The sequence below is a fragment of the Mugil cephalus genome, chromosome 8 (genome assembly GCF_022458985.1).
Source record: "Mugil cephalus isolate CIBA_MC_2020 chromosome 8, CIBA_Mcephalus_1.1, whole genome shotgun sequence".
Classification (NCBI taxonomy): Eukaryota; Metazoa; Chordata; class Actinopteri; order Mugiliformes; family Mugilidae; genus Mugil; species Mugil cephalus.
Window position 1 is genome coordinate 13,079,933 of NC_061777.1, and position 13,712 is coordinate 13,093,644.

At 43.4% G+C, this 13,712-nt stretch overlaps 1 protein-coding gene across 9 annotated transcripts in view; it reads left to right on the forward strand.

Moving 5' to 3' along the window:
• Positions 1 to 2,012: 2,012 nt before the first annotated feature.
• LOC125012121 (membrane-associated phosphatidylinositol transfer protein 2-like) overlaps positions 2,013 to 13,712 on the forward strand; it is a 36,695-nt gene continuing 24,995 nt past the window's right edge. For 3 of the 9 annotated variants that reach the window (XM_047591844.1, XM_047591842.1, XM_047591841.1), the window contains exon 1: positions 2,014 to 2,692. The gene's annotated coding sequence lies outside the window, so the exon portion shown is untranslated. Of the gene's footprint in view, positions 2,693 to 4,799; positions 5,026 to 13,712 lie in introns of those variants that run through there. The other 6 variants (XM_047591845.1, XM_047591847.1, XM_047591846.1 and 3 more) reach the window with 4 other exon arrangements.

Genomic DNA, 13,712 nt, shown 5'->3' on the forward strand with positions numbered 1-13,712 from the left:
CATGCTATCACATAGAAAAGATGACCCCAAACCAAGATATATATTTTTTAACAGTTTTATAGTAATCATTGTTGTAAATATTGTATGACTATGACTAAGCTCGGTGGATGACTGTGGACAGGTTTAATACATGGCCGTGTATCCTTCTCTACTCTCTCTCTCTCTCTCTCTGTAGGTATAAAAATAACCACATGCACAGACTTTCACCCACAATGAAATTACGTGGTTATCAGTGAGTGCTAAAATATAACAGAATAAATGTCAAACAGTAATGCATTATTTTGACTTTATGAAGCCCGGAATATTAGTCCATTCTGGGAATGTGTAATTGATACTAATGCTAACAATAAATAATAGTGTTAGTATAATGTTCAGTAAAGTATGATGTCCTCTAACCCTTTGTCTTTCAGAGTGTGGTTCGTTATAGCAGTAGAATGAATTGTAAGGAGTGGACTGATTGGCTGTTTCAACCTCAATTTAAATTTCAATCAGCTGTAACAAATGTAAACTATAGATATGTATCCATGGTGCTCACACTGTTTCTGCAACAACATAGTGAAATGCAAACATTCCAGCTTTGACGAGAGTATGAATGGAGTCGCTTAATAACTGCCCCTTCACTATGTCATCTTTCTTTATTAATTTGTCATTACCTTCACACAGTACATAACACATGTTATTCTGCATTGATTTGTTTTACACAGCACGTTGCTGTTGAATATGAAATGTTTTCATATTTGTTGTGGAAGGAATTCACTCTGTGGTACGGTCTTTTTTTAGTTCAATAATTGGTGGCTGCTGAAAATTATAAATATATTTATTGCAAAAATGTTCATGTGGAGAAAAAAAAAACAATAATTGTGATGTAATACTTCCTCATTTCCCCATAGAGAATGTTACAATTAGTGAATCAGGAAACAATGTAGGCCACATGGAAAATAATAATCTCTCCAATGACCTGATGACATTTCTGTGATATAGCTGGTGAGAGAGGTACATTACCAATTACTTGAACTTTATTACTAGTGCGTGCATTTAAAGTCTATCTATCTATCTATCTATCTATCTATCTATCTATCTATCTATCTATCTATCTATCTATCTATCTATCTATCTATCTATCTATCTATCTATCTGTCTGTCTGTCTGTCTGTCTGTCTGGCTGCCTGTCTGTCTATTTATCTATCTTTCTACACTTTTAGGGAGTGCTAGGGCTCACTGTTGTGTGAAGCTGTAAGGCAGTCAGCATTTCAGCCATTATTTCCTTGAACCATGTAGGAAATGAAACTTGTCAACTGCTGTACTGAGGCAGCGGCCTTGTGGTCACACTGATTTTGCAAGTTTCTGCCTTTTTTGGTTAAAAAAAAAAAAAAAAAAAAAAAAAAAAAAAGAGCACCACAAGATTTCCGTGTTTTTAGGCCATGCATAATTTACAGTAACTACTGATGCAGAGATAGCTAAAGAAAGAGGCTAAGCTATTAAATTTAATTTGTGACACGTCTGATGTCCCTATCGATTCCTCCTTTCACTTCACTTCACTAATTAAGCCACGTTATCACAGAGAATTAAGAACAGCAAACATGTCTGTCTATTTACTTTTCCGCCTTTTCATTGTGCGAGAACCGGTTTGAACTTTCGTAATTTCACATCCAATGTGCTTATGCCTGCGGAAATAGCCACTGGTTACACTAGTTTCCACTCCGTGTGTTTCTTTGCCTGCAGGGGTCGCCCTACTATCGACTGTGTGCTTTTAATTAAGCGTACAGAAGAAAAGACATATACCGGAAGTTGTGACACTCATCCTTTAGAAGCAAAGGCGGAGTGGTGTTTATGCTCCCGTAGTATGTGTTTTCGCACTGTGTTTGTAGTTTATGTCAAATATTTGAATATACTAGTATATGAATTTGTGCACACGGGGCTGCGAGAGCTTTCATACATTTCTACAAACCAGGTGAGTCCGACTTTTATTTAGAAAGGTGCAGCGGAAACGCCCTTGTGCAAGGGTTAACGTGTGGGTCTTTCGTGTCGCGCTTGAAAGGACTGAAGTCTTGCAGCGGCTCGGGCTTGAGGAGTGACAAGTTACGATGGCTAGAGCTCTTCATCTGTTTGCTCTTCTCTCTTCCCGGTTCTGTGGACGGAGGCAGCAGCTACGTACCTGAGCTCACAGCCCGCTACTCTTTCCCCCTCACCTCGACACGAGCCCAGCCGCCATCTGAAGAGACGGGAAGCTTGGATATTCAAGGACATTTCAACGTTACCACATCTACTCTGGCCTTTTCTGCGACTCGCGGAAAACCCAGCGTGTGTTTCTCCGGCTCAGTGATGTGGCCAGATTTTGTAAACACGCGCAGAAACGGCGGCTGATGTCACGTAACACCGTGCCCGGCGGATGATGTTTCTCTGCGTGTCATCTTTGCGTGTCGTACCCGAAGTCCTTCCTCTGTCGGAGGGCCAAGCACACGGCGACGGAAAGGAAACCAGTCGCTGACTTTCGATGCTTTCCTGTCAGTTATGGCATCGCCTGCAGACCCCATCGAGCCGGAGGCTGCTTCGTGCTGAAGGAAACCCGTGTTACTGGAGAGATCAGTGACCCCCACAAAAAAAAAACCCTCCGGGGGGAAAGCCGATGAACTTTGAATTACCGAGTGCTGGATTGTGGTGAAACCAGAGGTGCATCACTATTGTGCATCAGGTATGTGACGAGCACTGCAAGCCATCAATTTGTCATTACCGTGCTGCCATGTTGCTAGGTAACTGACTGACGGTGGGTTTACTCCAGTTCAAAATCTGATCATCCCTCCCCGAGATGCAACGTCGTCACGTTAGGTGCATCTTATCCTCCAAGGCTGTGGTGTGTCCTAACCCGCCACCAAATGTGTTTAGAATAACTTTGCATTCCTTCTTTGAGCTGCAGCGTGTTTGTCTGCTCTCGTACGGCGGCCCTGTTGCTCTGCTGCACATGCACAGGGCTTGTTCAAAGCCCGGCGAGGTGTCCTCGTCAGGCATCTGTGCCGACGGAAACAGGCATCTATTTTAATAAACCTATGCAATCAGTGGTGCATTTGTTGATGCTTGACGATCTTCCTCTTTTTTGAGCAGGCTTTCCTCTCTGAGACACTTTCCTTTGACAGTCTTTGATGTGTGAGTGTTTATGTAAGGTCCTGCTGCAAATGACTGCATATTTGACTTGACATGTTCACTAGGAGAGGGAGGAGTGTCCACATATGACATCTGATCTCTGTTTTTTTGTTTTTGTTTATGTCTTATCTAATATCCTGCATGACACAAGCTGTTTTTTCCTACACCGGAGGCCCATTTCTATTTCAATATGACTCGGTGAAACCAAGCATCAAGAGTCACTTCACTTGACTCAGCGGGGCCAGGGTGAGTCATGGAGGCAGTGCTGACTCTCTGGCTGTGGCGTCTGTTGTCCAGATGATGGCTCTGCGACGAGGGCAGGAGCTGCTGCCCCGCGCTGCCGCTCCACAGTCGCCTCCTGCTTCATTTCCAGTAGGTCTTTGAATTGGGTTCAGATTTGAGCTACCCGTGTTGCTAATTTGAGATCCGTGCTCAGCCGTGTGAGAACAAGAACTAGCCTGCACTTGGAGAAAGGTGTTAGAGAAAAACAAATACAGCACACACGGAGATGTGGATATGGGCCTGTGCTACTGTGAATACTGGCTCGCTGGTTGAAACGTGTTCAAACTTGAGTCCCGTTTCTCTTGAGCGGTGGCGGATTTGTGAAACACGCTCCGCGTGAGCCGCTCTGTGATCTTCAACGTTTCATTGGCTTTGTCGTTTTCACACTACGGTGAAAGCTGCAGCTGGAGTTGCGTTCAGCGAAAGTGAACTTTTCAAAGATGCCTGCATTCTTTTGTCAACGCTCGCTTTAAAGGCAATGCTCTCTTCTGACTCCCTTGTGGTTTTAAATTTTCGAGAGACGTGACTCATGTGACTCATTCTCAGTCTGAAGCACGCATGGCTGTTTATCAGGCTAAATGTAGCCATTTAAACCACGAAAGCCGTTGGTGAGTGGCGGAATATGTTTTCATTACTTTCAGCGGCGTCGTGAGTACGTGTAACATAAACAGGTTTCGCTGATGCTACTGACGGTTCTTCAACCGCTGAAGTGCCACTCCGATGACTGAAGTGCCTGAAGCGAAGGCCGCCGCTCGCAGCATCAGCATCACTCATGACCTAGAATTCATGTGACTGTCTGCACCTTCCTTACCGTTTACTACAAACATGACCTTTAAGAGGCCGTGGGCGTTTCAAGATATTTTCTTAACCATTTGTTGTGTTTTTTTTTTTCCTTTTACTGGAGGATTTCCTTCCCTTTCCCCAACAAGCACACACAAATGTGCATATGTCATACATGGGCGGGGCTGCTCAAATTTGCAAATCTCTATGGTAACTTTCATGTTCAGCTTGTCTTGTCTTTATCTGCTGTGTGCCACTGACACAAAGCAGCATTTGATGTAGTAACTGAGTTCTGTTAAATGTCCGCTGAGTAGTAGCAGTATTTAGCACTGCAGCTAGTTTGCACGTTGACAGTTCAAGTTGTTCAGCTTAATTAACCAAGCTCTCCAATGAGGTCAGGCAAAAATGTGCAAGTGTAAGACTAGAAAAGTGTTAAAAATAAGGAAATAGACGATCCAAAAAACGTTTTACGTAGCCAGTAAGTTGCACTTCTTTTCATAATTTCCTCTTAATATTGTTTGGTGCTTACAGTGTGAATCCACGAAGCAAAGATCTGTATCAGCTTCTTGCTGCTTTTTTTTTCTTTTTTTAACATGTGTCTTAATGATTCCTCTTTTTGTTAACAGTGTTGCCATTGAAACACTAAGCATTGTGGGTAGCTCCTATGAGCTGGTTCTGCAGCATTGCAGAGATGCAGACAGGACTTACGTCTTGTCTTTGAGACCTCTCAACAGTCGACTGATTTCACGTTACTTCTAACGCTTAGATAAATATACACTGGGAGCATATTTGTACGTGTGTGTGTAGGGGCGACTTGTCGAACCTGTGAGTATTGAGCTCGTTTTAGTTCTTCCCTGTGTGATTGCATTTCTGTTGGCACTTTGCCTTGCTGTTTAAGTTTAAGGAGCTTATTTTTTTAATGTGTTTTTATGCAGCCGACCGTAAAACATAGAACATCTTGTTCATACTACAGTTATTTTAATATTGGTTTAATCTAGGATAAAATCTGTCACATCTGTCCCCTAGACAAGGACTCACTAGAATCTCATTTCATAAAGACTTTCATCGTCATTTGAACAGATATTCATTCAGTATAAATATTGTATGAAGTATTTTTCTAAAAATTAGTTTAATTTGTAATTAATTTGCAGCTCAGATTCAGGACTGTAAATTTAGATGCATCTACCGTCCTGTTGTCAAGATCTGACATAGTTTGAGTTTAGTGCGACTAATTCTATACATTGATTTGAATGTATTTCTGGATTAAATGATGTTATAGTTCCCTGTCACAGTATTTCTTTGTGGGTCTTTAATCCATGTACAAGGAAGAAATATTGGAGGGTAGTCGTCGAGAGGCTGAGACCTGATAGCTCTCCAACTCTCAGGTGTCTCTCTTGAATATTACAAGCACAACCTCAGACCCCTGAAGGAGGAAGGGTGGAGGTGAATCGTCTGTGCAGCTGATTTTTGTCATGTGCAGCCGTCGTTTGTTCCGCTTTTGTTTGCGAGTTGTTAAATTGAAGCTTTTTTTTTTTTTTTGTGTGTTATTTTTTTAAACGACGAGACAGTTTTGATGGATGAGGATAATAATTGCTAACTGTGTTCAGACCCTGTGCCAATGTTTGCTCATTCATGTCACACAGGTCTCTTTTCCAAGACTAAAAATTACCCGCCCCGCTGTTGATGTTACACAGCTATGGGAGTGCCCGACAACCTCCTGATGGTCAGGAGGAAAACGCTGTAAATAAACGCTGTATGACTGAGTGACGGTGGAGTGGAAAATTCCTGACAGAAGAGCCCGTAGCTTTTAGACAGCGATGTGCCCCGGCCTTGTTTGAGTATTCATAGCTCTGTGCGGTTTCTATCGTTTTTTTTTTTTTTTTGTATCCCTACACATGACAAATCATCTGTGCTCCTGCAGTTTAACCCCCGGTTTACTTGTGACTCCCCAAATAATCCTCCCTTTAATAAGGCTACACATGACAAACAAGCCACAGAGCAACAGCGCGTTAGTCGAGGGAGCGAGACGAGATGAAACGAGATGAGACGCACTTCCTGCCAGTTAAAGTTTGAATGACGTATGCAGCTGCTCACCACATCTTTTGGTTCCATGTGTGTATAATTTGAGCTGATTATCAGATGAGATGACTGGCACAGGAAGAATGAAGAAACACCAGAAACACAGACTAAAAAGAGTTACATGACCATGAGTGGCTGCCCTAACGTCTTCCCCTGAAGGTGGATGTGTCTAAATGTACTTGTTTGTCTTGTAATCTGAAATTTTCTCAATCACGTTGCTCCACTTCGACTCATTTTGTAAAAACCTGTTGCGCAGCACTGTAATTTCTTCAAGACATTTAGCAGGGTTTGGTTAGGGATATTCTTGACTCTTTACGTGGGCCAGACTGTGGGCTATTCTGGACGTCTATTGCATGCTGATATTGTGCGTATTTTCGTATCCCACCCACCATATAGCACAATCTCTGTCACTCATACCCAAGACAAGGTAGCAGTTGATATCTCAAAGTTGATAAGATGCAGTGGATAGTGGCAGAGATGGAGCAGCTCTGTAGGTGTTAAGACAGTGAGGATATCACTGATATGCTCATTTACTTCTTCCTGTCTTAAAAATGGACAAACGTTGTTGAGTTGTTGAATTCTTCACATTGCTTTTGTCCCATTTCAGTTGCGCAATTTTTTTCAGAAAAGTCTATTTATAGCACAGCTCGGCGTGTAATCTGGGAATTCAATTGGTTAACGGTGTTCAAAGAGGGACACTTAAGGTCGTAAACAAGACACCCAACAAGCCAACAGATGATAACGTCCACATACAAAGAGTCGTGTCACATCAGCTTCATATCTCTGAAATTGATTTTTATTGGCTCTGACAGCACCGGGAGGGATTTTACTGGTTCTGACTGCATTCTCTGTTAAAGTGTAAAATCACCCACAAAGCAGCTTTAGAAAATATCATATGGGCTGTATTTATTCTCCGTTAGAGGACGCGAGTGTCAGGTTGTTCGGTTACTGAAGCAGGAAGTGGCTCTAGCTAACTAGGTCTCAACGGTTGTTCTGGGTTGTTTTGTCAGATAACAGGATAGAGTGCTTTTTAAGATGAGGCTTGATGTTGGTTTGTGTGTGTGTTTTTTTTTTTTTTTTTTTATTTATTCAGAAAGATGGTGATTTCAACATGTAGGGTGACGATACAAGTGATCAATCATAAGCAGCGTTAACGTCTCATTTAGGATTGGGTAACAACGATTCAGACAAAGAGAATGACGTCCTGTTTGCATTGCACACACCTATATAGTTAACATTCATAAAAAGGCAGATTCTTTAAAGTCCAGCCTTTTTACATTCAGTTAATCAGTTAATTCTTTTTCCCCTCCAGTGCTTGCAGGTTAGGGTTAGGGTTAAGGTTAGCTGCCACTCAACTGTGGACATTTTAACTGAATCAGTTCACTAATATCCACGGACACGTACAGATCATAAGTAGTAAACTTGTTTTTATGGTTTCTAAAGCCCCTTGAGGTAAATGTGTCATTTGTTATTTTCAACTTTCAGTGAAACTGATGTAAGAAGTTTGTGTGATCGAGTGATGACTTGATTCACAGTGAAATCTTAAATTAATCGCGCCATTGTTCCATTATACAGTATATTTAGATGATCAACGATCATCGTGAACAGTTTGCTCTGTACGGGCCTGTTTTAAGAGCACACCAGAGAAGGTTAACCATGATGAAGAACATCCAGTAATGTATTTGTGGAAACCGTTCAGGCACCTGCAAGGATTTGAAGCAATCCTGTAAAACCATTTATGATGTCCTCTTATTGGAGTTTAGGGACCTGTTGCCAGCTGGCTCGCTGAATCCGAAGGTCTAATTTTTCTTTTAATTCATCTTGAGCGGACAATCAGGCTTCATGACAGCGCTTCGGATGAGCCTCCATCTTGCACCTGGGTTCCAGCCAAACACCGAAGGGAACATTGTGTTTCCTCCGCATCTCGAGCTCCTCGGACTCCATCTTCCTCCCCCAAGCCTCCCTCGCTCCCTCGCTCCCTCCCTCCCTCCCTCCCTCGCTCCCTCCCTCCCTCGCTCCCTCCCTCGCTCCCTCCTCAGCCTCCTCGAACAAAGCAGGTGATGCTAATGCTGGTGTCGAGCTGTTGACAGGGACAACGGGGGCACAACCTGTCCCCACGCATCCGTGATGAGCCAGCTGATGAATGGCACATCATTGCTAATGCTCCTACAGCGGTGTTGTCTGGGAAATGAGACGAAGGCGAGCGCTTTGTGCTCGTCTTCTCCATACCCCCCTTCTCTTTGGACGCTAGATTTCTCTGCCTATGTGGGTGGACTCCGGAGAAGAGCCGAGGTCTTTTTATAGCACTCGTACACCGTCTTGTGTCCTTACTTGAGTTTCATTTTATGGAAGAGGAGTCAAGTCTGTTGTGCGCATCATGTCAGGGAGGGAGGGGGGGGTAGATGTATTTTTGTTTTCTGTGATTTTCGTCAGGCTTGCAGCCCTCGCCCTCTCCGTGGAGAAACTTCTTAACTCTGCCGCAGAAAGATCTTTGAGGCAAAGTTGATGTGTTCGCTAATCTAATCTGCGGGGAGCTGATTGCCCCACCCAGTCCGTGCAGAAATTGCCTCCTTTTCCCATCATGTCCACTTTAATCGTGAGGCCGTCGCTCATCTTCAGCGCGTGGAAATAACATTTTTTTTTTATTTGAGGTGTTTTACTGTTCCTCTTTACAGCTCATAAATCAATGTAGTCAGGTGTCATTTAATATCGGTTTGTGTTTTGTTCTATCCCTGTTCTGCCCCCCGGCCCTCGCAGCGCTCTGAGTCACATGGATCATGTAAAATGAAAGCGACAGCACTGCTTCATGTCACTTTACCCACGCTCTCCTTTCTTTTCCACTGGCCACAGACACCTGATTTCTCTGAACCTAAAAATAGACTCCTTCAGACCTTAACCCCCCTCCTCCTCCTCCTCCCCTCGCTTCCCTTCGTCTTTCCTTTTTTCACTCCCACTGCATAGGCTTTTATTGGGAGGCCTGTCTGCGTTAACCACCCTTCTATGCGCCAGACAAAGACTCCCGTCTCCATTCAGAGCCATGTCTGAGAGAGAAGAGATGTCAGAACCCTTTTATTGCATAAAACCATGAGTTCCTCCGGGTTTTTATAGGCTCGAGCTCTGATAAGAAAACCCCCAAAGCATGGGTTTTCCACGAGGCTGGATATCTGACCTCAATTAGAACCCACTGAAATGTTCGCCAAAGTCATAGGATCAAGAGCATCTTTGAAAATGGCCTTTTATGGTCAGCACGAGAGGCCGCTCCACTGGTTTGGTCTGTGGGTAGGACAGTTTTAGGAGGGCTGCTTGTTTGCGCCGCACAAGAGGGTTTGAGGTATTTCAGCAAAGGGCAGAAGACGGCGAGGAGCTTCTTCTGTCGCTATCTCTGTTAATTTGCATCGGCGTCACTAAATAAACACGCTTCCTTGCTAAACAGAGCATTTGAATTCAAGACGGATAGAACACAGTATGTAAGCAAAAGCTGAAACAAATTCAGATTACTGTTAGGTCAGAGCTGTGTCTCCCTTTAAAAAAAAAAAAAATTCAACTTGAATTTGGTTTTATATTTTTGCACCTTAACATTTAAATGAATGCATAGATTGAACACTGTTTCAGGTCTGTTGCTCCTTGCACTGTACTTCTTGTTTCGTGTCCTCTGTCCTCGGTTCACACGCTGTTTTCGCTTGAAGTTGTCAAAGTACACATTGTTGTAAACTCACTGCTCAATATATGAAACAAGAGCCGTTAAGAGTTCTTACGAGGTTAATCTTAAACTACACAAAGAAAACTTGCATCATAATTTCACAGGGCATAGGGCATTTCTAACCCTCCATATGAGGTGGGAAGAAGCAGGCTTGTCCTCGCACTCATTTTAAGTTTTTGACCAGCAGAGTTTGTCCTGCAAAGGCCAGATTGCTGCACTTAGCCCCTTTTAGTTTTTTGTTTTTTCTTAAATGCTGCATTCTGTTACATAAAGAGCGTCTCCTGCATGTAAAGCCGAGTGCAGCGTGAGGCGTCGGGGACAGCGGAGACGGACCGAAGTGAAAGTGGAGACAGGTGAAACGGGAGGAAGAAGTATGAGCCCTGGCAGCGTCTGCTCTGTACTTCCCTCGTCACTCTGACTTCATCTTGGCAACCAATGAGGAAAGGGCCCTCTGTGTCTCCATGGTAACCGCCCCGTTTGAAGCATGATGGCAAGAATAAAGGGGCTGAAAAGGAAATACGCTTTTGCCTGAGGCGAAACATTTTTCTTCACGAGTTTTCTCGAGTATAACTCATTTTTCTTCCTTCACGTGGTTGTTCCAAAAATCTTGTTTTGCCCGAGCTACAGCAAGTAAGAGCAGTTAATTTGAATGTGAGAAAATACATCAAGCTGATATATTACGGTGTAAACTCTTTACATGAAATACAAGCCGGTCGATCTTTAGTAAATTACCTGGTTGGATACGTGTGAACCTGCCACGACTTATAATGTAGATGTCGCCTCACAATGATGAATCACATCACTGTAGTATGTCATGTGATCAAAACTACTTTGCACTATTGCGAGAGATTGCCAGTGGCGGTGATACTGGAAATCCATTTGTTGTTGTTGTTCATCCTTTGTGTCGTGCTTCTGCGCTGCCAGTGGTGAGAAAGTACCCAGCAGTAGGCGCCACATCAGCAACAAGGCCTTAATTTGCATCGGGATCTCGTTGCTGTCCAACACTCTCAGAGGCACCGGCGGGGATGATTGCCTAAATGTGTTAGAGCGTTCTGTGTCCTGTGGTCTACATGGATTACTTAATGGAATGGACAAAACGTTAGTGTGGCGATGCTTTCCTTTTCCCGCGTCTGCCCGAGTTACATAAGACCCCTCTCTTGCCCGCTTGATTTGGGCCGTCTGAGCGCGCCTGGAGAGCACGACAGCGAGGGGAGATCCTCGCTTAACCTTGGGACGTAGCCGATTAATCCGAGCGTAATTTGCATATAAGGTCATCTAATTTTGGATTTTCGGAGTGAAGCGTGGTGTTGATTAGAGTTGGTATGTAACTGTCCCATTTTGGATAAAGGGTGGGCTGGTTCGAGCATCACTGAGGCGTGAAAGAAAACAATGGCTGCTCCCGTCATTAAAGCAGCTTAAAGTTCTCGGCATTCACTGGGCGCAAGATTTGTTTGGATTGAATTTTAATTACATGCCGCGGGGTTATAAAATGTAAAACTTTGCTTATGCCCGTCTGATCCAGACTTAGTGAGACTTACTGGGATTCATGTTTGTGCTTTTATTTTATATAAATCCGACCATCCAAATGCATTTGCAGCTGCATGTGGCTTCCTTTTACATTTCCAATCAGCAAATGAGCACTTGTGACACCCTCTGACATCTTCCATCCATTGTAACTGGAGAATATCTTTTTAAGTCTGTGCACAGACTTGTAGTTTTAGTTTGTTAAATGAATCTCTATTGCAGTAATCGGGGTTCATCAGGTCTCACGACGCCTCGTTCCACTGTGCTCTGTAGTTTTTCTTCCTCCTTCCCTTCCCGTGCATTCATCATTTTTAGAAGCTCCAACTTGCAGGGCCACTGTAGGAGGACGAGGACGAGGAGGAGGAGGAGGTGGAGGAAGAACACAACGGAGGAGATGCTCACAGGGTGTCAAGTATTTTTAGCTTTCCCCTTGTACCGCGATGATGAGTTAGGAACAAGGACAGGTTGCGCATCCCAACTGTGTAGCCTGCAGTATAGCATGAGGGATGGCCACCACGACAGCTCGCTGCATTTATTGCACAGGAACAAGATGACACCCCATTATTTCACGCGGTCTTATTGCTTTGCCGGTTTGTGCCGTTGCAATGTTGTTGTAGGTTTTGCGTTGTTCACCTCTAGTGTCAGGGGATCCTATTGTGTCGCATCCGTCTGTTTTATTAGCTCAGCTCAAAAACAAGTCTAAATAATGGTTCTCTCTAAACGTTTTCCTGCCTTTCTTCTTGGCATACAAAGAATCCTGACCACTTTTGAAATATGTAGAAAAGGTAAATGTTTGCTGACCCCTCCTTTGCTTTATTGAAGTAAAGCAAAGTGAAACGTGCTCTTTGTCTTCCCTGTCTGCACCTGTGTGCTCCAAAGAAATATTCAAGTAAGATAATTAACACATCTAGACGAGGATAAAAGTAGCCGGTCTGGAGTTAAAATTGCATAAAACTGTTTATTAAGTTTAACCTCCTGAGACCTGAGCTTTAGTTTCATATGCATTTTTAATTTCTCCAAGGTATTTGGGATTAGTAGGACCAAAGAACTACAAAAACTAAGCATCGTCTTTGAACAGGAAGTAGTTTTTGGAAAGAATTCTGTCCTCATATGTGTATATGGGGATTATTTCACTGTATATTATAATAAATACGTAACAAAATATAAAACTGAACATGGCTGGGCGAAGACAGAATTGCAAATAATGAATCCCCGATGTCTTCAAACGATATTTGCTAAGTTATAGCTCGTTACCATTGATAGAATTTGTTACGTCTGCATTGAACTAGAAAAGTTAATAAACATAAATAAACAAGTTTCAAAAGTAAAATTTGATAGGTTTTGTACATTTGTGCATTTGTACATTTATTATTGGCAGCGGACTGCATCCACTGAAATGTGTTTTTACTACTTTCTAACAATGAGGATAAAAGTCGAAATGAAGCAGAATAAGCTGCACAATAACACTTAACGCCCCCGGTACGAGGACGCAGGGTCTCACAAGGTTAAGGCGTGAATCAAATTTTACTCTGTCAGATGTGTTTATCTGACTTATGCCGCGGTTAATAACTTTTATCTTTTGCCTCTCACGAGACACTGCACTGGACAGAAGAGTCTAACCGCAGTAAAGCATGGTCTCAGATAAGAACTTTGTTAAACCGTGTTTGCTTCATGGTCTCTTTGGTGGCTGCAGGTGTACGGTGCACTCCCTCGCTCATGCCATGTGGCTTAAGCCTTTTGACATTTTAACTGGATTGAGGGGTAAGCCCATCAACTCAATCAAGGGTTCTTGTCACAGGCCGCGTCCGTGTTTGTAGTGGTTGCCATAGCTGAAGTCGTCTCTGCAATATCAAAGCAACACTGTGAAACTGATCTATGGTATTTCGGGCAGTTCAGGGGCTAACATTTTCCGCTTGTATTTTAAAGGGGTCCTGACTCCGGTCAGTCATGAGGGAAATCCTGCCTCCCTCCCCCAGCTCCTCTGGGATTCACCACCTTCTCTGGTTCTCCGCCTCGGCGTGGTGTTCAGTAAAACGTGGCTAAATTTAAAGGAGTGCTTCCATAGTGGCCTTTCGGAAAAGCCTCCTGTGAGTCAACACCGAGCTCTCGGTGCTCTGCTCCGCATTAGACATCGGCCCAGCTGCTGCTCTCCGTCCTAATCTGTACCTAAACCGTAGCTTTCAGTCGTGAGCTTTTTTTTTTCGTTGTT